Genomic DNA, 22742 nt, shown 5'->3' with positions numbered 1-22742 from the left:
TCCACTCCTGTCTGTCCCTCTTGGGCCCTGACCCTTCCCTGGGCTTCAAGGCAGAGCTCTCATTAATGTCTCAGCACAGGGGACCCTTACTCACCTGTCACCCCTGACCTGTAGGACTGTGTCATGTGTAACCACCTCCCTCACTGACCTGAACATCGCCAGAGGGCCTGTCTCTGAGAGATGCTCTCTCACCCCTGGTTGTCTGGAGCTAAAGGACTCAGCCTCTCCCAAAGACAGGCGAAGCTTCCTCACCCCAGGGTGCTAACTCTTGTGTCTGCCACCAGGCCAGGGTCCCTCTGGAGCCTTCACCTCCCTGGTGAGTCTGTCCCCTCCCTGTTTCTCCACCCAGGTTCCCAGCTGTGCAGGCTCAGGGCAGGGGCACCATACAAACTCTCCATGTAGCACAGACACCACCCCCAGAACAGCCAGCAAAAGGCCTGCCCCACCATGGCCCGGGGGGAACACCCATGTCAAGGGCAGACCCCAACCCAGACCTCAGTCTGCCCTGGTCCCCTGGGGCAGCCTGAGGGGAACCTTGGGGTCCAGTATGGGGCAGAGCAGACGCTGAGAGCACCAGCCAGGGTTCCCAGGCTAACAAGGGTGAGGGGACTACAGTGTAGACTGAAGCTGAGGTGCAGGGTGACAGGTAGGTGTGGAGACAGCTGCTCAGGAGGCAGAGCTGTCACTCCTGTGCACAAATGGCCTCCCGCCATGTCCCCTGATGCCCTCTCTCTGCCCCCTGCACAGGGTCCCCTCCCTGGCCCCAGGTCAGCCGGCCCCATCTATGAGGTGAGTGTGGGTGACGAACGTTCTTTCCTGCAGGTCACAGGGGCCCAGGACCTGTCCCCAGCCCAAGCCTGGCCGTGCTCCATGTTCAGGAAATAGCACCATAATGTGCAAACCGAGGGTGGGGAGAGGGAGGTGCCAGGGGACAGGCACCCCCAGCACAGGCAGGCCCCAGCGCGCTTGGGAAACACTGCACTTGTTCTGAGGGGGCTGCAGGGCTCAGGGGCCTCTCCTTCCCTCACAGGACTTGCTGCACCCGAGCACAGACGTGTACTGCCGCATCAGCCCCAGAGCCGATAGGGCTTCCTAGTTCCTGGGGGTCCTGCTCCTCCAGGGCTGTGGGAGGGACAGCCTGAGACCCAGACTCTGTGGGGTCAGGAACTGTATCCTGAGCCAGAGAACCAGCCCTGAGCCAGGAGGACACTCAGGGACCTGGGCCCAAGGTCAGTGTTCCTCCTGATTACTGACAACCCTGACAGGCTGCCGTGGTCCTGATGGACCAGGGTAAAGACTCCCATCTTTCAGAAAGTGACTAGGCCAGTGAGGCACTGAGGACCACCTGTGTGATCCAAATAAAGGGGACCTTCCTCTGTTTTGCTCTTTTTCTACGCATGTAAACTTTTTTAAAGTATTTTATTCATTCATTCATAGAGAGAGAGGTAAGGGAGGGACGAAGAGAGGGAGGGAACATCGATGTTTGAGAGAAACATGGATTTGATGCCTCTTACACGCCCCCAACCAGGGACCTGGCCTCCAACACAGACCTGAGCCTTGAACAGGAATTGACCCAGTGACCTTCTGGTTTGCAGGACGATGCCCATCCCATTGAGCCTCACCAGTCAGGGCTGAAAGGGAACTTCTTTAGCAAAAATTCACCTGAAACTCTTGGTCCTTTTGCTCCAGGGTCACACAAGGGGAAGAACTCTCCAGGCTGCTGTCTGTGTTTCCTGGGAGAGAGGAGACACTGTGGGTATGGAGGTGGGGGGTGGTGCTAAGGGAAAAGCAGAGCCCTGATTGGGTCTTTTGGTTGGTTGTAGCCTCTCCCTGTTGTGCCAGGTTTCCGGGGTCCCTCTCTGGTACAGGACATGCAGGAATCAAACCAGTGAGTGCATGCCTAGGCAGACCAACCAACCAACCAACCAATGTTTCTGTCTCTCTTATTTCCTATCTCTCACTCCTCATAAACACACACACACAGCAGTAAATAAAAAATAAAAATAAAGCAACTGCAGAATTAAAAGGAGTTGAACCAGCCAGGAGCCCCGGGCTGTCTTTACATGGGACCATGGACACCCCCAGGGTTGTCCCTTTGTACATGTGCCCTGTGTCTCAGGGTCACCCAACAGGGGTCATCTCGTGTTCTCACAAAGATGAGCAAGGATCCTCCTGTGAGGTCATTGCCTGTACCCACAGTGAGGCCATATTCCTGAGTGGAGCCCCTTCTGAGTGTCCAAGTGCCCTGTGCCTCTCCTCCCTCCTCCCCTGGACCCGGGTGGCCTCAACAAACAAAGTTGTCAATCCCCAAATCCAGGATCCAGGGAGCTGGGCTCTGTCCATGACTTTGTGCTTTGACCCAAAGGCCAGCCCTCAGGTCGTCTTCATATCTGGGGGACACAGACAGAGACTGTCAGAGTAACCAAGGTGGGGAGGACCCAGGACTCCTGCCCTAAGCAGCCCCTCCTTGGCATGTCCATGACCTCAGCCCCCACTTCCCATCAGTCCCCTCTCTCCTACTGCACCTGGATCTCACTGTCTCAGCGTCCTTTCCACAACTGAGCATCCAGCTATTGCACCAACAAACTCTCACCCAGGATCCCATGGAGACGGGACCACGTGTCTCCTCTTGCACCTGGCCCAGCTCCTCCCACACTCACCTCACCTGCAGCCCCCTCTGCACATCTGGGCCTGCAGCTCTCAGTCCTTCCCTGGGGGCCCTGAATGGGTGCCGTTCCCATGTAGGTCCACTTGGGTCAGGGTGCCCACATTCACCCAAGCAAACCTGGTCCAATACTGAGGCTCAGGAGGACATTCCTGTTGCCAGAGCATCATCTATCATGAGATGAGACAGAGTAACAAACCATCACAGGTTCACATCACAACTGACCTCTGACCCCCTCCCTGTCCCAGTGCACACAAGGTTAGACAAAGCACTGGGTTAGACAAGGCGATGCCTCTTGCAGGTTTCCTGCAGCTGCTGCAGCCAATCACCACACACTTCCTGGAGTCACACAGCACAGATGCCGGCGTGGACGTGGCTCATTCCTTCTGGAGGGTCTCCCTGGTGTCCTCACCTTTTCAAACTGTTAGAGGCACCTGCATCCTCTGGCTTGTGGCCCCACCTCCATCTTCATAGCCAGCAGTGCAGCATCTTGAAGCCCCTGCACCCTGCTGCCCCCACCACACCTCCTTCTGGGTCTCTGCCTCTCCTGCCCCCTCTGTCCCTTATGAGGACAGGACCTTTGTGATCATAATGGGCCTAGTGACCAACCACCTTAAATTCCCAATCACATGATCTCTCATCTGTAAGTTTCCTGTGCCACACAACATATTCTCAGATCCTAGGGATGAAGATGTGGACTTTAGGGGCCCTTGTTCTCTCTACCTCCCCTCTCCAGTCTGAGTCCATCATCTTCCTCCACCATGAACTGCCAGTGGGCAGCCTGGACTTGGTCCTGCTGACTCTGAGGTCAGTTCCTGCACTGACATCCACAACACACTCCTGCTCCAAGGGAAGGAGGCAGTGGCCCTTCCACAGGCCCAGCAGCCCCCTCCACCTCCTCCTGTCAGTAAAGCTCTTTGTGAACAATGAAAACAAAGCAGACACAGCTCCCAGATCCCAGCACACAAGCCCTAGTTGCTGGTCATCAGCACCATAGACAGGAACTCGGGACACTGCTGCTTGAAGGTGCAGCAGGTGGACGCCATGAGAAGGGACTGTGGGAAGGCCACTTGTTCCTATTCCACATGAGAAAGACACAACCAGGGGGATGTTATCACCAGGAAAACCTAATTCTGCTCCAGTTTATGATCGTGACCCCAAGGTGCGTGGCTGGATATTAGTTGTTGGCACTGCCCACACATGGCCGACTGCTGCACTCAGGGGTGACCTCTCAGAGTCTGACCATGCTGCAGTCATAGAAAATCTCCCTGCCCCTGAGGGTCAGGCCACTGTCTTGCCTACAACACAGAGGGGCCATTCCTGGAAGAGTCTTCATATGCTCCCACCACACTAGGTGCTGCCCTTCTCTCTCCCTCACGATTATCACTCACTAGTCCCCCCTGTAGCTGCTGACTAAGCGCCTGGCTCTCTGCTCCAAGGATTTGACTCACCCAGGCCTGTCTCCGTGGTGACCCCAGGCCAAGCCTGGTGCTGACACAGAGGAAATGCTCATGGAGTGCTCACAGGGATGGAAGGAAATCAAAGAAGGAGAAACCAAAGACCAGACAGACAGGACACAGGAAGGCACACAGACACTGGCACCACTGAAGTTCTGTGCGCCTGGATCCTGGACCCTCAGGAAGTCAGGAGGACAGGTGTGCACAGGTGTGAGGGAAGAGCTCCTTCAGGACCAGGACATTGACCACACCCACCCTCACCTCTCAGCTTGAGCAGCTCCACTCCCTGCTGTGGGCTCTCCTGGCACCACCTGCTCTTCTCACACAGGACCCTGACCAGGCCCAGAACCCCTGACCCAGAACACTTGACGAGATCCAAGATGATGTCAGCACCGGGCAGGACTGAGCCCCCTGACTGCAGAGGGAGTCAGGACCAGTGCCCCACAGCCCAGCTGGCCCACACCCATGGCCTCTCCTCCCAGGACACACAGAGTCACACTCCACACCTCTAGGGACTAGTCCTGCTGGGACCCCCAGGTCCTGACCTTCTGTCCCTGGAAGCTGTGGCCAGGCTACAGCCCCAGGGAGATAGGAGGGGGTCCCTCTCCCCAGTCCTCACTCACTTGACCCCTTCTCTCCCCAGTGTCATCTCTGTGACCTTCCTGCTAAGAGGAAACCCAGTGTCCCCAGAGCATTAGAGAAGGTGGGGAACACCCAGTGCCCAGCTGGGTTTCTGTGTCACCAACCAATACAGTCACTTGCTTTTGGGGACCTGTGGCTGTCTGTGTTGTACTGAGAGACCCAAGACCAGGACACAGCAGAGGCCAACCAGGGTGGGAGAGAGAGACAGTCTCTCAGGATATGGGTCCCCATCAACCTTGTCAATGAAAGTGGGCAACAGGAAGGAGGGGAGAGGAGAGGCAGAACTGGGGGGAGGAGAAGGAGGTACTGGGCACAGTCCCTCACCCCCCAGGGTACTGACTGCCTGGGTGCTCCTTCCCTGGAAGATCTACCCACAGGGAGGAGGGACAGCAGCTCTAACCCATCTGAACAGTGGGGCCCCTGAGCACTTCTGGAATCCAAGCTCCTGTCACAGTGGGAGGGACAGAGCAGACACCATGTAATCCCCCTCAGCCCTTACCTACAGAGGGCGCATCACCTGGCAGGGACTCCTGCTGACCAGTAAGCAGGGGCAATCCCTGGGGGTGGACAGGAGGATGGGGACAGAGACTGACTGGGTCCCTTTGAGAGGACAGTGCTCTGAGAGGGGACAGAGGGCTTCTGTTTGGATCTGAGGGGAGAGGACAGGGGGGCAGAGTAGGACACGGAGTGGGCTCAGCAACAAGGAAATCTCATTACCTGGAAGTGTGAGGGGCAGGAAATCCTTGATTACAGAGAGTTTTACAAGTTTCCACATCACTGAGCAATAATTTCTGAAAACAGTTGATACAAGTAACAATTTATATCAGTGTGATACCAGAAAAACTTAACCAGAGACAAGAAACTTTTTTATACCACCAACCTCAGAAATAAACAGATATACCACAGGAGGGTCTTTCAGGACCTGAGACCACTCCTTCTTTCCCCCACAGGTGCCTGCAGCCTGTCGCAGACACTGTGGGTACAACAGGGTCAGACAAACCCCTGCCTGCATGGAGCTCACATTCTGTGGGGAGGAGACACACAAGGAAAGATCTGGATGTGATGTCAGGTACCCACAAGTGCCACCAAAGCTAAAGTGCCAGGACAGGTCAGAGGGTGAAGGCACAGGGTCGCCAGAGAAACTGGTCAAGAGAGAAGTTTTTCAAAGACACCCCTGAGTGTCAGCAGGGGTCTGAGGGCAGTGAGTGGGGAGCCAGGCAGACACCTGGGGAATAGTATTTAAATCAGAGGAAGGAACAGGTTCAGAGATGCTGAAGTAATGGTGGCCATGCTGCTGACCTTGACCATGGGTGATACACTCACACGCACACAGAAAAAGGCTGAGATGAAAAGACTTGCTCAGGATCCAGGGCCTCACCTTTCAATTTCAACACATAGATCCAAATATTGATCAATTTCTCCTTCCCTCCTACTCTCACTGTTAATCTTCTAAAACCGGCCCCCACTGCCCAACTCACTATTGAGTCAGTGCCACCCAATGCTGCTGAGGGTGTGCTTCTCCTTCTCCATGGTCGGCTTGAGAATCTTACAAGCTACGACTTGTACAGGAGAAAAGTGTGCATGAAAACCATTCTGTTTTATCATGTGTAGTAGACCCTCTAGAAATTACACCCAGACCTGTAAACAGCCATCGAGAGACAATGTACTTCACTGGGTCCCTGCTGTTCCAGACCATCACCCTGAAGGACACAGGACACTACACCATACAAGTAAAAAAAAAGTTTTCAGAGTGAAGAAGGAACAGGACAGCACCGTGTGTACCATAAGTGACTGCTCTCTGCCCTCCGAGTGTCAGGTGGGCAGAATTCTCCTCACGTTCAGGTCTCACAGCCCTGGACTCGGCCTCCATCCCCCTCTGCATCATCTCCCAGGGTAGGGTTGAGCATTTAGTGCAGGACACACCCAGTGGAGACAAACTTCCTATGATCAGAGTTCCCCTCCCAGATTCCAGCCCTGCACACACTCACCATAGAGAGAAGGGCCAGTCTGATGGGAGAAACTCAGCAGAGAGACCAGTCTCAGTCCAGTCCCAACAGACCATGAGCAGCAGCTGCTCCGAGTCCCTGGGGGTCTGTCTGCAGCCACAGCCCCTTCCCTTCTCCACCCCAGGGGCCTCACTAGAGGATCCACAGAACAACAACTGGCTCAGATCCATTCTTCTTAGGCTTCCTCAGGGCAGAGGTAAAGATTCTGGCCTGAAGGGTGAAAGGAAATGCAGAATTGATCTGTTTTTTATTCCAGAACCAAAGAACCCACAGTAACAATCAGTCAGTGCTGGGAATGCCCAGGACTTCCCCTCAGGTGGCCGATCCACACCCCCCTGCCCTGGACTGAAACCCTTTCTTTGCTTCCTGATGTGTCGGTGTCACTCCCAGTGGATATAAACGGAAGGACTTTGCCTCTTACTCCTCACTCCACACCTGCAACCAACTCAGGGACCAGCACTCACTTCCTCTTTCATGTAAGAGAGAGGAGTGAACAGTGAATGAGGGAATGAATGAATGATCAGAAATCTCTTCACACACAAGAAACCAAGTGCAGAGTCCTCGGAATTCTGGCCACACTGGACACAGAGAGTGAGACCCATGTCTAAGACCCTCTGCTGCTCTCTAGAGAAATAGCCCTCCCTACAATCAAAGGAGAGCTCACTTCAAACTAAGATGACTTTCCCAGAGAAAAGGAAAAGGAAAGAACAGTCATTAACTCTTTTAATGGGGCAGCATAACCTTCATGTCAGCACCAGACCAGGAGAGAATGAGGGAGTAAAAGTGCAGACCCTTCTCACCAACAGAGATGAAAAATCCCTAAAGGAAATACTGCAAAGATCCACCAGGATTTACCAAGCTGACTTGGGTCCCCAGGAATGCAAAATGGGCTTATGAGTCATGAGTCAACTAGACCCTTTCACCACATTTACAGGTTCACTAGAAAATAACGTATAGTGACGACAAAAGAGGAAAATGGCCCTGTGACTACACTCCACACCCACTCGCACTGGGACATAGCAGTCACCCATGGCAAACGAGGAAAAGAGGGAAACTCCTTCACCTGAGGAGGGGCCAAAAAGCTGCAGCCCCTCCCCCAGATGCCCTGGAGAGTCCCTCACTCGACACCCTGGTCAGGAGGGAGCAAGGCTATCTGTGCTCACACCTTGGACTCCCAGCCTCTGGGCCTCCACCTCCTACAACACTAGCCCATGGGGACAGCTCAAGGGCAGGGGCAGACCCACACGAGGCTGGTGACTGAAGCTCTGCTTGGGGTCAGAGTGTCCAGAGGAGACCTGGGTCAGGGAGGGCAGCTCCCGAACAGGAGGAACAGGCTCATAGCTCAGACTTCAGACCAAAGAAAGACAGGAGGAGCTTGTGCTGAGCATTACCCTAGGGGGAATCTGAGATGAAGGGGCCACCATGAGACACTGCTCTTGTGGTCAATTGGGGCAAACAAGGAAACTCTGAGACTCTATTGGATGGCCAGAATGAACCCAGACCTGAAGCTTATGTGGAGACAAATCAGGGAGGGGTGGACAGGCTCCTCTCTAGTGGGGGAACCACTAGGTCTCAGAGGAAGGGAGCAGCTGTGTATTCTACTGTGGGGAGGGCAGGCACAGGTAAAAGGGTGAACAACCCTCTAAGGCCATGGACTCACTGTCACCTCCCCCAGTGCCCACACACAGGGTGGGGCTTCGGGGCCCTGAGTGTCCAGCCTGCAGTGTCCACCCCTCTCCCCAGTGACTGGGGTCCTGGGGTTGGTTCTGGGTTCCACCTTGAAGAAAATCTAAACAGTACTTGAGGGTGGGGTTTGTGGCTGTAAAAACACTTGCATTAGGAGTGGGTGGGCTGGGATGGGAGTAAAGGACAGAAAACTGTACTTGAAAAATTATTATAATAAAATTAGAAAGAAAAAAAAACACTTGCATTTGTTTCTCTCAGGTGATGGAAATGGTGCAGGATCTCCGCGCCCTCTAGTGGATGGTTCCTCCTAGAAGAGGAGTAAATGGGAGGGATTGTTGTTTAGGGTTCCGGGCTGACTTGGACAAAGGGCACATTCAGGGTCAGAAGAACAGGAATTGAAGATACAATAGGATGGGGAGTGGAGGAGGGCAGGGTTAAGAGACAAGAGAACCGCAGTACCAAGGAGGCCTCCTGGGAATGCTGGGGGCAGGTCACCCAGCAGGGCTCTCTGTCTCCTCAACAGGGACCTTTGGGGCTGGTGATTCTGGTTAGGGGCTGGGCTGTGTGCTGTGGGAAGATTAGCACCATCCCAAGCCCTCTGCCCACTAGATGCCAGTGGAACTCTCCACCCCCCACCCCGAGTGTGAAGGGCATTTCCTCTGACATCACCATGTGTCCTGGGGAAAGGGGAGAAAAGGTGGGACCATCGCCCCTTGGTGAGAACCACTGGCCTGCACTCACCTCCAACATCAACTGACCAAAGGACGACCAGCACCTCCCTGTGAGTGAAGAAGGGAGAAACAGACTTCTTCGTGATGTAGGAAAAATTAACTTTAATCCACCAAAAGTCCATCTGTCAGTTGCAGGCACATTTAGAGGTGAGAATTGATGTCTGCCTGTGGCTCAGCAGCTGCAGGACTGGGTTGATCACAGGTGTGACCTCAGGTGAGAGCGACAGCACGGGGCTGTGCTGCAGGCAGATGAGGGGGATTCTGCAGACACGGGGGAGAGGAGACACATGGCAGATGCACACGCAGCGTCATTACACCATCTACTCTGATGTCCTTACCATCTTAGCAGGAATGAATGCAATGAATGTAGGGCCCTACTGTCATTGGGAAGAAGCATGTTATCAAAAAGAATATTTCTCACCATGGCTGGTGTGGCCCAGTGGGTTGAGCAGCAGCTTGTGAACCGAGGGGTCGCTGATTCGATTCCCTGTCAAGAAACAGGCCTCGGTTACAGGCCAGGTCCCCATTTGGGGGCGTGCAAGGGGCAGCTGGTCTGTGATTTTCTCACACATTGATATTTCTCTCCCTCCCTTTCTTCCCTGCTTTCCCCTCTATCTAAAAAATATATAAAATCTTTTTTAAAAAAAGGAATGTCACATCACAGAAGCTTCTCCATATTCTCAGAATCATACACTGTGGCATCACACCTTACACAGGAACACCCCAAATGGACTCAGTTGGTGACCAGACAGTGTCGGGTTCCATTCGCACACCTGTGGGCTGACAGCACCTGCCTCCACCCCCAGGTCCCTCTGACCCACAGGACCTTTGATGTCCCCTCAGGTAGGGGACTGGGGGTGTCAGTGTCATTGTCCTCACCAGTCATCTGTCCATTCTCGACTCTGGGCAGACCCTGTTGTCCACTCTTGGCTGTGACATTTAAGTTACCGACCTCCATTTCTGTCCTTCATCCATCCCACCATGTGACAGGTCCAGGAGGTGTCCTCTGCATGTGCTTTTGAGGGAAAAGTTCTCAAAACGGTTGCCTTCACCCACTTTGAACAGACCTGCACTTCAAGGGCCATCATCATTACCACCAGCATTTGGACAGCTGCCTTTTTTCACAGCAGTCAGTGCTTTCCAGGTCTGGGGGACATGTGACTCTGAGCACAGGGATGAGTGACAGAAACACACAAAGAGAAATCACATCAGTGTTCACAGAAGACGATCTACGTGAACCTAATAAAGATTAACTTGTAGGAGAGTCCACATAAATTGACATCCCTCTACTGAGCACAGAGGGCCCCTTGGTATTGCTGGAGCAGGTGCCCAGGTCTGCAGGCCCCACCATCAGAGCAGCACCCACACCTCAGGGCCAGGGAGGCCGAGCTGAGCCCTCAGGCATTGAGAAAGAAACCCGAGGTTTGATGAGGACCCCTCTGCTTCCAGAGCCCCACAGTCAGGGCAGGAGGTGGGTTAGGGTGGGGGTCATTTCTGTGAAGCCCCTGATGAAAAACGGGGGGTCCCTTCCTTGAGCCCAGGTGGCCTCTGAGCAGAAGCCTTGACTCCTGTGTGGGAGGAGGAGACACAACCTGACACCAGCCATCCTCACCTCTGACCACCTGCTGCCCAGATGCACCAGCCCAGGGCCCAGACCCTCTGCTGGGTGAGGACTCCACTCCAGGGCCCAGGCCTGACCTGAGTGTACAGCAGGGGACATGGGGGCTGGTGCCCATTTCCCACTGAAGACACCCACCTGCTGGGTCCCCTCCAGGAACCTCTGGACACTCAAGTCCCACCTGCTTTCACCCTGCTGGACTCTGATCTCACTGCTCTGGATCATGGGCCCCACGGGCCACCTCCACCAGCTCCCACTGACAGGGCTACCAGGGTCCCAGACCCCAGTCCTTCCCTGTGGAGCCCACCAAGCAAAGGAGTTTGTTGGGAATCATGAGATTCCAGCTGCCCAGCATCCGGCTCTGCACTTCCTGTGGACACTCTGCCCCTCCCACATGGAATCCACGTGGGGCCCCCGACAGAAGAATGGGGGCCCTTGTCATCCCATCTAGTCACAGCTGCAGCACCCCCAGACCTGCCCTCCTCTCAACACCTCAGTCCCCACCTTTGCCCACCCCAAGGGCACCACACCCAGAAGTGGCCTGTGTCCCCGTCACCCCCAGCCCAGCTCAGACCTCAGCTGCCTCGGCCTTTCTCCCTCCTGTGAAGCGAGCACTCCCAGGCTTCTGCCCCAGCCACCAGTGAGGTGGTGGTTGCCCTGAGGGCTCCTGGCCTGTCTGCCTCGGAGTTGGGGGCCCAAGGTCTTTGTGAGACCCAGGGGGAGGGAGGCAGGATCCCTTTGCACGTGAACTACCCTCCTGTCCACAATGGAGAGACATTGCTCCTATCAAACTCTTGCCTTCCCCCTGCCTGCCCACTCCTCCCTGCCTTCTCCTCGGGGTGCAGACTTGCCAGGAAGGCTCACCTTCCCCACCTGCCCCATTTGCCCAGGTTGAACATATAGACTGGTTCTCATCACCTGTTAAGAGGCTCCTGCTTTATTATAACAGAGATTGTCATGTTCTTTCTTTAGTAAATTCACAGAGGAAGACTTTTGTCTGCAGAAGGAATTTCAGCTTTGGACCACATCCCTGGCCTCTGTCCAGGAGGCACCAACAGGTCACCCACAGTCCTGACAACCAAACACCTGCAGACACTGCCTGACATCACTGGTGGGAAGAATCCATGCAGGTGAGAACCACTGAACTAATCCACACACTCTGTAAGTGTAAAGATAAACTATGATGAGGATGAACTAAAAAAGTAGAGGCAGACCTTATTTGTAGCACAATGTCATTTAAATAAGGACAAAATAGTAACTACAGATCAGAAACCAGGTGAGAGGCCCTGGGACACTCTCCTGTGTGGCTCTTTCCACCTGGAAATGCTGTCCGAGCGTCAGGCTCATGGCTGCTCCTGGTGACGGAGATGGAGACCTCAGCTGTGCACATGGCAGCCCCTGCTCTGATGGAGCCCCTTTATGACAGGGGTGGGGGCAGAAGACAAGCAAGTAAACAAATACGTCCTTTGTCATTTGAGGATATGGGACTTAAAAAAATTATTGATTCACTTCTCCGAAGCTGACATTGGCATTTACTGAAAAATTCATTTTAACTCGACAGTCCTGAGCCTTCCCCACGTTCACTCCCTCTCACCCCACACCACGTTCTGGAAGGCCCACCAAGTCCCTGATGGAGCCAAAACACTCCCCAAGCACAGAGACATTTCCTAAAGGTCTCTGAGATGGGAGTAGGGGGAGCAGTGCTTCCCCACTTGAGGAGACTTATGAATCTTTAACATTTATGTCCAGGCCTTGTGGCCTTCCCCTGAGAGAGGAAGGGCTTCCAGGGAGAGTGGACACCCTGTGACCCTCCCATGGTCACCAGACAAGGATCTGCATAATGAGAACCCTTCCCCATTGGCTCTTTTCCTGCTCATAGAATTTGCTCTTAGCAGAAATTCACCTGAAACTCTAGATCTGTTCTTCCCCAGGGCACACAGGGAAAGTCTTCTGTCTGAGTCAGCCTGACCCCCATTCCTGCTTCCTGGGAGAGAGGAGCTGTGGTGGGGACCCTACTGACAGGGAAGGATGAGAGTCCCAGGAGCCCCTGTCCAGCCAGGAAGGTGTTGGGGTGTCCCCACTCTGCCCCTGGAACTCAGGACCTTGGACAGCTCCCAGCCTTTCTGCCTTTGCAAGTTCAGGTGGGGGCCCAGGAAACAGAATGTGAGACCAGCTGCTGCCCCACAAGTATAAGCAAGGAAGAAGCAACCACGGTGCTGGGCACCTGGTGGGGTAACTTCTCAGCCCCTCCACAGGGTGCTGAGCCCCGTGCCCCCTGAAGCCCAGGCTCTGGGGGAAAGACCCACAGAACAGGTTAGCTCTTCAGAAAAGCCACCATCTAGTAATCTCACCGTCCCCCTGACCTCCCACTCCCTGCTCCTTGTCATCCTAAGTCCACACACCCTGCACCCTCACACCTATTGGTCCATCACCACCTGCTCTTGGCACAGGTGTGGCCCAGTTGGTTGGGCGTCACCCCACAAAGGGAAAGGTCTCCAGTTCCATTCTCAGTTGGGGCTCACACCCAGGCTGCAAGGTCAATGTCCGGTTGGGGCGTGTGTGAGAGACAACCGAGTAATGCTTCTCTCTCATGCTGGATTTTTGTTTCCTTCCTTTCTCCCTCCCTTTCCCTCTCTCTAAAAATAAATTAACTAAATTACATTTTTCAAAGACTTGCTCTTGCCCCCCTGTGTCTGCACACACAGACTCACCTGAAATGCCCTCTCCCCTTTCTCCATGAACCTGCTTTTTCTTCTTTTTTTGTAGCCCCCTCACTGGTCGTCCTGCCACAGGGTCCCCCAGCCCCCACAGGGGACACCATGGTCCCCTCTGAACTCCCACCTCTGACCCTTCCCCTCTGTGCTGTGACCCATCCAGGAGCACTGTCCTGTGCTCATGTCATGTGCCTTGTGGATCCCTGAGTCCCCGAGAGACAGGCAGGATGGGACCGCTGTGCTTCTGTGCAGCCCCATCGCTGCTCCACAGGCCCCGGCCCAGGAAAGTGGTTGTGCGTGTCAGACAGTGAACATGGGGAGGAGAGGGGGTAAATGGGGGACACGCTTCTGCTCCAGCAACTACTATGCACTGGCCAAGGGTGAGGAGAAATGCACATTTACATAAACTCACTGTGTACTAGTGTGAGTTTTTACAAGGTAATGTGTGGGTTTCTCTCCTAAATGTTTGATTGTTTTAAAATAAAATTCATATAAACTGAAATTCTTTTTTTTTTTTTAGCCATTTTATGTCTGGGTCCAGGGGAATGTGGCCCATCTGGTTACCAGAATTCCGTGCTGCGGGATAGACTCAGGGTGCAGGGTCCTGCACTGACGGTCACTGCAGGTAAAAGGTCGCAGCCCATCCCTGCCCAGGGTTGCTGTCCACAGAACTAATCTGAACCCTGGTCAATTCTCTGGCCTCAACACTACCTGAGAGTACAGGTCCCCTTGTGTCCACCAGAGGGCGATATGGGGACACACATGGTGTATGTCACACCCTTACACCCACCCATCCCCTGTCCCCCTCACACACATGCACACAGACACAGACACACACACACACACACACACACAAAGGGAACTGCTGGACTCACTGGCCCACAAATGTCCTCCACTGCCCTGATGGTGAAGTGACTTTAGGAGGAGACTGACCACCATCCTTGGACAAAACAATAGATGTGTCTTTGCCGGAACAGTGATCCTGCCCCAGGAGAAGTGACGTCTGTGTCCGTGTGCACCTCCTGGGAGAGCTGAGCTGAGGGACACGTGTCCTGTCTGCATGGGGTCGGGGGCAGTCTGCTCTACGTGCAGACGCAGCAGAGCTCCTGCTCCTTGCTCTCTCCCCACAGGTGAACAGGCCCAGGGAGCCTCAGTACTTCCTCCTGGCTGGCCCACCATGGGCACCGGGACTCGGGTCCAGGCTGGACTCACTCTGACATGGACCCTTGGGTATCTCTGTTCCCAGAAGCCTGTGGGGCCTTTTTCCTTCCAGGATCCCCTCCGTCTGCCTCCTCCTTAGCTTGGGGGTACGCAAGGGAGATCCCTCCTCTGCAAGGGGTCTCCCTTCTTGTCCTCCTCCCTCATCCCCAGGTCCATGATGCTCTCCTGCTCACGTGTAAAGAGGGTGACTTTCCACTGGGACTTGGACTGAGGCAGCCCCAGCCACCAGCACATCCCCAACCCCAGTTCAGGAAGCAGCTGACAGTGAGGGCCCCAAGGACACCCACGTCCTCCATCACCGACCTCTGTGCACTTCGACCCCTGTCACTTGGGCCAAGCTCCCTTCAGGTCCAGAGCTTCTGCACAAAGACCTCACACTTCCTGAAATGCACAGGACATTCCCAAGGGAAACAGACACACCTAGAGAGTGGACCCTCCAGGCTGGCCCTGCCAAGCTGACCAGAGAGCCATGTCCATGGGCAGCTCCTCACCTGGCCCACTCTCCTCAGCCACTCCAGGAGCACCTAGGGCTCTGGGGTCTGTGGGCTGGGGTGCCTCAAGGACTTCACAGAGAAAGGTACCTTCCAGTCCTCCCCCATGCAGCTGACCAGGGCACTGCTAAGCCTTATGTCTGTCCCTGTTTCTCTGGCAGAACCAGGAGGCCTGTGCAGCAGAAAATAAACCACTGATTCAGGGAGGGAGGGAGGGATTCAGGGAGGTTGGCTTGATGGTGTGGGTTTATCGTTTTAGACCTGCCCACCTGCCTGGGAGAGTCCGGAGGGCGCACCCTTCACCATGACCAGGAGCTGTGAGTGTGTGTGGGAGCCCAGCACCTGGAAGAGCTGAGTGACGGCTGTTCTCTGTCAGGTCAGAAACTACACTGGGAACTGTGGCCACTGACCAGGGAAACCTGAATGCAGAGGGGGTACACGGGTCCTGACTTAGAAAGTTTAACATGTGCACTGTATATCCTGCACCTGCTGATCCAAATAAAAGCTGTTTTGGAGAAGGGTTGGGATTCTCCACTGGAGGGAATCACCACCCCCTTTCCCGCCGGAATACCAGGTTGTGCCCAGGATGACTTATTCTCATCTGCGGCTGTCCAAGAGAGCTCCTTGGGATGGAGCCTCCCACATCTGGAGCCTGAACAGGGACCCTGGATTCGGGCCCTGCATCAGCTGAGAGGCTACGGGCCATCATCGCAGAAGGCACATCTAGATAGACGGGGTTGGTACCCTTCATGCCACACCAAAGGGACAGCAGCACCGATGCTTTTGGTTATGCCACTGCCGGTGTGTCTAAGATAAGGGGGAGGGGGTTTCTTCCAGAGCCATCTCTCTTGCGGCCCTTTTGCCTGCCATTTCATCTTCTCCCCTCCCTTTACTTCCAGACATACTAGGAAGTCACCCTCAGTGCAAAAGCTACCCATCAGGACTTGAATGAGTGCTCTGTTCCCAGCCAGACTCTGAAGAAAAGAGATACTTCCTCCCTCTGGCCTGAGTCCTCAGGTGTTCCTATGTGCGTGGGGGCCTTGCGGAGGTGTCTGGGGTCAATCCCTAAGACGTGTGGGGGCCTCATAGGGACCTCCAATCTCTGTAATTTAACTTTCAGCTCATCTGTGATGTGCAAAATAAGGATTGGTCACCCAGCACTCCGAGCCCTCCCAGCGGTTCTAGATGACTGAGGGAGGAACCGAGACACGTAAGAGAGGCAGGGATGGCCAAGGGCTGACACCCTTGGGAGCCCTCCTCACCAGCAGGACACTACGACCCACCACATTTATCTCATTCCCCAGCAATTACCCAGAAGAGGTTTACAGAACTACTTAGGCAGAGTAAGGATGAGAGAGGACAAAACCAAAAGTAAAACTACCCCAGCCGCCAGGATGGGCTCAGGACTATCTAAGGAGCAGGAGATGTATTCTCCGTTGCTTCAGCAGCTTCTTAAGGCTGCAGGATGTCAGATCAAAGAACAGAATTTAATTACCTTATTACAGACAGTGAAGAGCTACTGTCCCTGGTTACCAGATAAAGGCACTTTAGATTTAGAAGTTGGGGAAAAGTAGGACAGAAATTGAAATTGTACCAGGAGAACAGGACCTCAATAGGACATCAGAATTTATTAACCTGAACCAAGTTAGAATGGCTTTCCCCCACCCCTATTCATCTCTGCCATCTAGCAGAGATGGGAACAGGGCTGTTGAAGGAACAAAAAGTTGAAATATTATTGCCCTTGGCTCCCAGACAAGGGATCCTCAGACCTCCTGGTCTGGGAGGAGGCGGGGCAGAAACTAAAGTGGCACCAAGAGCATCGCGCAGACGTAGGCTCCTGATGCCTCCTCACCTGGAGCCTCGTCCACACTGCTCTCTGCCACTGCATACTGGGAAGCCAAGGGTTAAGGGCTTAAAGCCGATAGGAGAGGAGACACCAACTTAACCTCACTGAGGCGTCTCTCCCTGCTCACCAGCTGAGCTAAGTCTTGTCAATCAAACAATCCAAACTAGGCGGTCAACTCGAGTGGGTCTCTCACACCCTGTGTGGTTGTTTTGTTTTGCCACTCTGCACACACCTACAGGAGTGTTAGGACAGTTAACCCCAAAACTGGAAATTATTCATTGGCTTTTCCTCCTTCTCCAGCCACAAAGGAACTGTTGATTTACTAACCTGGGGAAGAGGGTATGCTTGTGTCACTTCTTCAGAAGGACCTTTGTGGCTCCTGGTGAAGAGGGTGAAGCCACATCATGGAAAAGGCTACCCCACTCCATGACCCACCTCTACTCCATTGGACTCCCCCAATCCAGGGGGCTTAGCTGCCCTCAGCCATGCTCTCTCCCAAGTGAGAGCGTGGTGCTTCCTAGGAACTCTCACTGCTTGTATTGTTTCTGCTGTCATTATAGCTGCCTCTGCTGCAGCAGCTGCCACTGCTCTGGCTGAGTCCATCCAAACCATTCATGCTGCTGACGCCCTCCTCACCAATACAACCCAAGAGATGATTCAACAGACACATATCGACCAGGAGGTCCTCGCCAGGCTCTCAGCCATAGAATCCACAGGAATATGTCTGGGAGAACAGCAGGATGCTCTTGTCACTCGCCAACAACTCACTTGTGATCCAGGCTCCTCTAAGTTGTGTGTCATGCCCCTGAAGTGGAACTCCAGTCAGCACTTGTGGGAGGAGGTCCAATCTCAAGGGACAAACCGATCAATACCAGCTTGAGCCATGTAAACAACTTCAGGACATTAAACAGTTCACTAACCTAAGGATATTTCAGGCCTTGCGTGACAATTTACAAGAGCTCAATCCAAAAGCTTGGTTTCAGGGCCTAAACTTACATGTCTGGGTCATGGGGGCTGTGGGATGCCTCCTGATTGTTGTAGTCTTTTGTGCCTTGAGATTTATCTCTACAAATTGTTTTCTACAAATCGTATATGCAATGAGCAAGTAGCAGGTTTCATCGGACTTACCACCATGTCTGCTATAACAAACAAAAAGGGGGGAGATGTGGGGGACCACTTTGTGTGATATCAGATACTGTAGCCCTGTGCAAGCAAGGCCTTGCCTGTAAGTCTCAACTGGAAAGATAGGAAGCAGCAGGCACAACCTGATACTAACACCAAGGATTCCCATGAGAAATACATTGTATCCTTTGAAGCCTGCTTTGCTTTGGTGTACCCCTGTTGGTGTAAAACATATGTTTAAGTTCAAAGCATGAGGAGAGAACTCCTTATCTTAGTAAATACACCTTAACAACCATCTGGCACCAACATGTCTAACAGACCCTGACATGAAGCAGATCTCTGGGTTTCTTCAATTGTCATCTATAGATAATATCAGTTGTTTATAACTATAGTCTTTGGACATTGATTGATAAGCTATGCATGTATGCTGTATTCCCGTACACATTGCAATTCTAATAAAAGCTGTTTCAGAGAAGGGCTCAGGGCATACTCCATTACAGGGAATGACGATACTCCTTCCCCAATGGAACAACAGATTGTGTCCAGGATGACTGATTCTCATCTGTGGCAGCTGGGAACCCTCCACAGGGCAGGGCCTCCCACAGTTCCCCGCAGGGCACTGATCTGACCAAGGGTCTCACCTCACAGCACATGGAACACAGCAGTAGGCTCCTGCCCATGGAGGCCACTGGCCTCACCATCCTCAAACAGCTGGCTTCACAGAAGAGTGAAAAGGCCTTTTGGAAACTCAGTGACAGCACCAGCTAGGTGACTGTACCTTGCAGGGCTGGGGGGAGGTACTCCAGGAAGACATATATGCTCTGAATAGGTGACTCTGCTTCTCCCAGAGCCAGGAATCCCAGATCCAGGGATCAGGGGAAGGAATAGGAGAGACACCACTCATTCTTACCTCTAACAATTCACTAGCACATGCCCTGCCCCCTGTGCCCGAGACACCATGCTCTGCTGACCTAGAGGAATCAGTTCTGGTAAATGAGAGAGGCTTCCACCAGAGACACAGCAGTGACTCCATGGACACATCAGGGCCCCTCACTCTCCAGCTCTCCAGACAGTGCAGCACCTCAGAGAGCCACAGTCCCAGCTCCCTCCTTCCTCCCTCACTGGAGTCAGGGCTCAGAGCAAATGACAGGCTGCTGAGCACAGAGATGGTGAGGGGGCAGCAACCACAAGGACAGCTGCCTGGATTGGGAACAGGGGAGGCACTGGCTGAGGCTGCCCACAGAGTCCAAGGAGAAGGAGTGCAGGACAGAACCCCCAGGAAGGGGGCGGGGAAGGGGAGGCACACAAGCATCAGGGGTTCTGCCTGGACCCTGGGTGGGACTGTGTGTGGGAGGCAGGCTCAGCACCAGGACTCACCCTCACAGCCCATGTGACAGAGAGCTCCAACCACAGCCCCAGATCAATGTGTGCCTGACTCCTGACGGCTCAGCCACGGGCACAGGGCTCATGTGTGAGGCCCAGGTCATGGTTAACTGCACAGGAAGCAGCTCCACTCACCCAATCAGGACCACAGAGAAGTGTGTGGTGCTGTGTGTCCCCAGAACCAGGGTCCCTGTCCTGGGCGCCAGGCCCTGGGAGTTGAGAGGGGACCATGACTCATACATCCTGTCCCCTCTGCTCCCCTGACACAGACCTCCCCCTCCTGACAAACCTGGTTCCTGCTCCTCCTTCTCCCCACACACCCACCACCCAGCACTCCAGCCACACACCACTCCACCCAGAGGCACCCTCAGTGTAGCCTGCTGGAGACAAACACAAATGGACACACGTTCCTGGAACTGTGAGCCTGGTAACATCTCTCTGAGGGAAGAGGCAGGGCCAACGTACTTACAGGAACAGAGACTCAGACTCACGGACCTGGAACATTAACATGATATGTTTGACCCCCATGAAATGTCTGTGAAATCCTGTCCAATAAACCTGGTGACTGCTACACTCCCAGATCTGTCCACCAGATGGCAGCAGAGACACTGCACAGCTGGGAGCCACCCCAGGGGGCTGCTGATGCCCTAGTCACCCCCAATCAGCAGCACCCACAGTGCAGCAGGGTCCGACCCTCACCAGCATCACTGTCTCCACAGTCCTCCTCACTCCCCATTCTCCCCACACAGGACTCCATCAGCTCCTCTACCCTGTCAGGCATCTGCCCAGCAAAGGCTGGTCCTCTGCAGGCAGCTGCTCTCAACACACCCTCCATGTCCTTACAGGGGTGAATGCTCACTCACGTGTAGGTCACAACCAAAAGGCCATTTTCTTACTGTGTTGGGCTCCCTGTGATCCCCAGACCACCTGAGACTCATGTGCGTGCTCCAGATGTACCAGACACTTGCCTTTCACAGTCAGTCTCTCAATAATTAACACTTTAGTTCCATGATTTCAGTGAGTAACAGTCTCTCTGTTACAAAGTAACCTCCATGAGCACAGGGCCCCTCTATGTCCTCTTCTCTGTGCAGTTCCCAGGGCCCAACACAGGGCCTGACATGTCCCAGAAGCTCAGTAAATGCTCATTAAATGGATGAGGAAACCACACAGCAGACGCCTGTCACCCGGGTGACACATGGGGTCAGAGCATGTTCCTTAGACACCAAGGCACTGGTGACAGCATGGGAAGAAGCCACCAACTGCCCACGGCTGTCACAGGGATAGTCCTGCCCTCCTTGTAGAGTCACCATGGAGGACAGGGACCTCCTGACAGAGAGGGGCTGGAACCCCCTCATTCCCGGAAAACCACAGCCCTCCCTGCTTCCACCCTGTGAGTGACATCTCCTAAGGAGGGGGTGGGGCAGCAGCCTGAGTACTTCTCTCCTCACAGAGACCTGACGGGCCCAAACTCTGGGCTCTCCACCCCGGTGAGTCACCACCAGGGAAGGGGGGAGTCCATCCTGACCACAGAAGAACCAGGAGTGACTTCCCCTCCACAGGGTCCCTGGTCCAGGGGGACACTCACCTGTGGTCCCCAGCAGACATCTCACCAGCCAGCCCATGGTGTCCTGGGGAACAAGGGGCACTCACCATGCATGATGGGACAGGAGGACCAGGATCTGCTGCTGCTTCTAATGCAGAGGGGCTGAGGGTCCCACAGGGCCTCCCCACCCCCTTCCCAAGTCTCCATGTGGAGCTGCTCCAGCTCCTGGGCCTGTGGGGATCCCAGAGCAGATGACAGGCAGGGGCACTGATGACTTGTGGTGGGGACACACAGGGCCATCTGTGGACCAGCCCCCAGGCTTGAGCCCACCCCTGAAACACTCAGGAGACCCCTCACCTGGCCCTTCCTTTGAAACCTCAGGGACAAAGAGCTCCTCCTGAGACAACCCATGCCCCTGGGGGACAGTTCTCCTGACACAGGATCAGGACCCCTCTGAACAATGCCTGTCCTTTCACGGGACTCACTCTGCCCTGGGATGGACTTGGGAGGCCTGGGGGGTCACAGTGACAAGGACTTGGAGTGACTGGCCACTCAGCCTGATGGTCAGAGTCCACTTCTGCCCAGGGCACAGGGACAGCTCCCACCCTCTGGAGACTGGTCAGCATCCCTGGTGCAGCCCTGACACTGGACACAGGTCTCCTTTAGGCCCTCCAGGGGGAGACATTGAGATATGCAGAAAACACACAGGAACCTCACACAAGAACCTGGCTTTGGCTAAGGAAGTAGAAAAAGAGCCTGATTTGCATACCACACACCTGTCTGGGCCCCTCCCACCCACCTGCTCTGTCCCATCCCCACCTTCTGGGGTCTGGGAGCACCTGCTCTGACAGAGGTCCCTGTGCTGCCACCCACTCCCTTCCTAGCACCACCTGTGGGCAAGGTTGGGTGGCAACAGGCAAGTCCCCAGGCAGAGGACACAGGCTGTCCCTATGGTCAGGGAGGACATGGACAGGCTCAGTCAACAGGCACAGAGAGAGACAGGTCTCCCTGAAATTGTCCCCTGAGGACCAGGGAGCCCACAGCCACCAGATTGCCCACCACCGTCTTTATTGCCAGGACACACAGGACACCTCTCCCTTCACACTTGGGAACTGCAGGTCCTTCTGAGACACCCAGTCCTGGGTCTCTGTCCTTAGAAGTAGAAACCTCGCTGGTGACAGCTGAAGACAGAGGGTGGGTCCCCTCACCAGTCATCACCCAGCCTGTCCCTGTCTCACCCCAGAGTCACCTCTGTGACCTTCCTGCTGGGAGGTCACCCACCTCCCCAGAGCATCTGAGAACCTGGGGAGACCCGGTGCCCAGCTGGGTTTAGTGTCACAGACAGAAACAATCCCCAGGTTTGAGGACACAGAGGCTCTCCTTGTGGTGCTGACACACCCCAAACCAGGACACAGCAGAGACCAGCACTGGGGAGAGAGGGTTGTCCTCAGGGAAGGGTCTCCGTCCACCTCCCTATTGGGGTGTGCTCCCGCACTCCTGTGATGTTTTTAATGAACAAGTTTAGATGTTTACAAGAAATGCCAAATGAAACCTTCCAAAGTATTTATTAACAATCACTGTATTCCCACTTCTGTGTTTTGTTCACTGCTATGTCCA

General features: G+C 54.3%; 2 protein-coding genes and 1 long non-coding RNA gene across 3 annotated transcripts in view; 2 read left to right on the top strand and 1 right to left on the bottom strand.

The window, feature by feature from the left end:
• The window catches only part of LOC118497666 (carcinoembryonic antigen-related cell adhesion molecule 21-like), an 834765-nt gene that overhangs the window by 799167 nt on the left and 12856 nt on the right, over positions 1 to 22742 (top strand). The window lies entirely within an intron of this gene.
• The window catches only part of LOC118497674, a 34447-nt gene that overhangs the window by 2549 nt on the left and 9156 nt on the right, over positions 1 to 22742 (bottom strand). Inside the window, exon 3 of the long non-coding RNA XR_004900196.1 lies at positions 15620 to 15627. This is a non-coding gene — a long non-coding RNA (uncharacterized LOC118497674). The remainder of the gene's footprint in view (positions 1 to 15619; positions 15628 to 22742) is intronic.
• LOC118497667 (carcinoembryonic antigen-related cell adhesion molecule 1-like) overlaps positions 1 to 22742 on the top strand; it is a 746496-nt gene that overhangs the window by 716093 nt on the left and 7661 nt on the right. The window lies entirely within an intron of this gene.

Source organism: Phyllostomus discolor, chromosome 12, assembly GCF_004126475.2.
Source record: "Phyllostomus discolor isolate MPI-MPIP mPhyDis1 chromosome 12, mPhyDis1.pri.v3, whole genome shotgun sequence".
NCBI lineage: Eukaryota > Metazoa > Chordata > Mammalia > Chiroptera > Phyllostomidae > Phyllostomus > Phyllostomus discolor.
The sequence above is the reverse complement of the archived record's forward strand: the minus strand, read 5'-3'. Positions and strand labels throughout refer to the sequence as shown.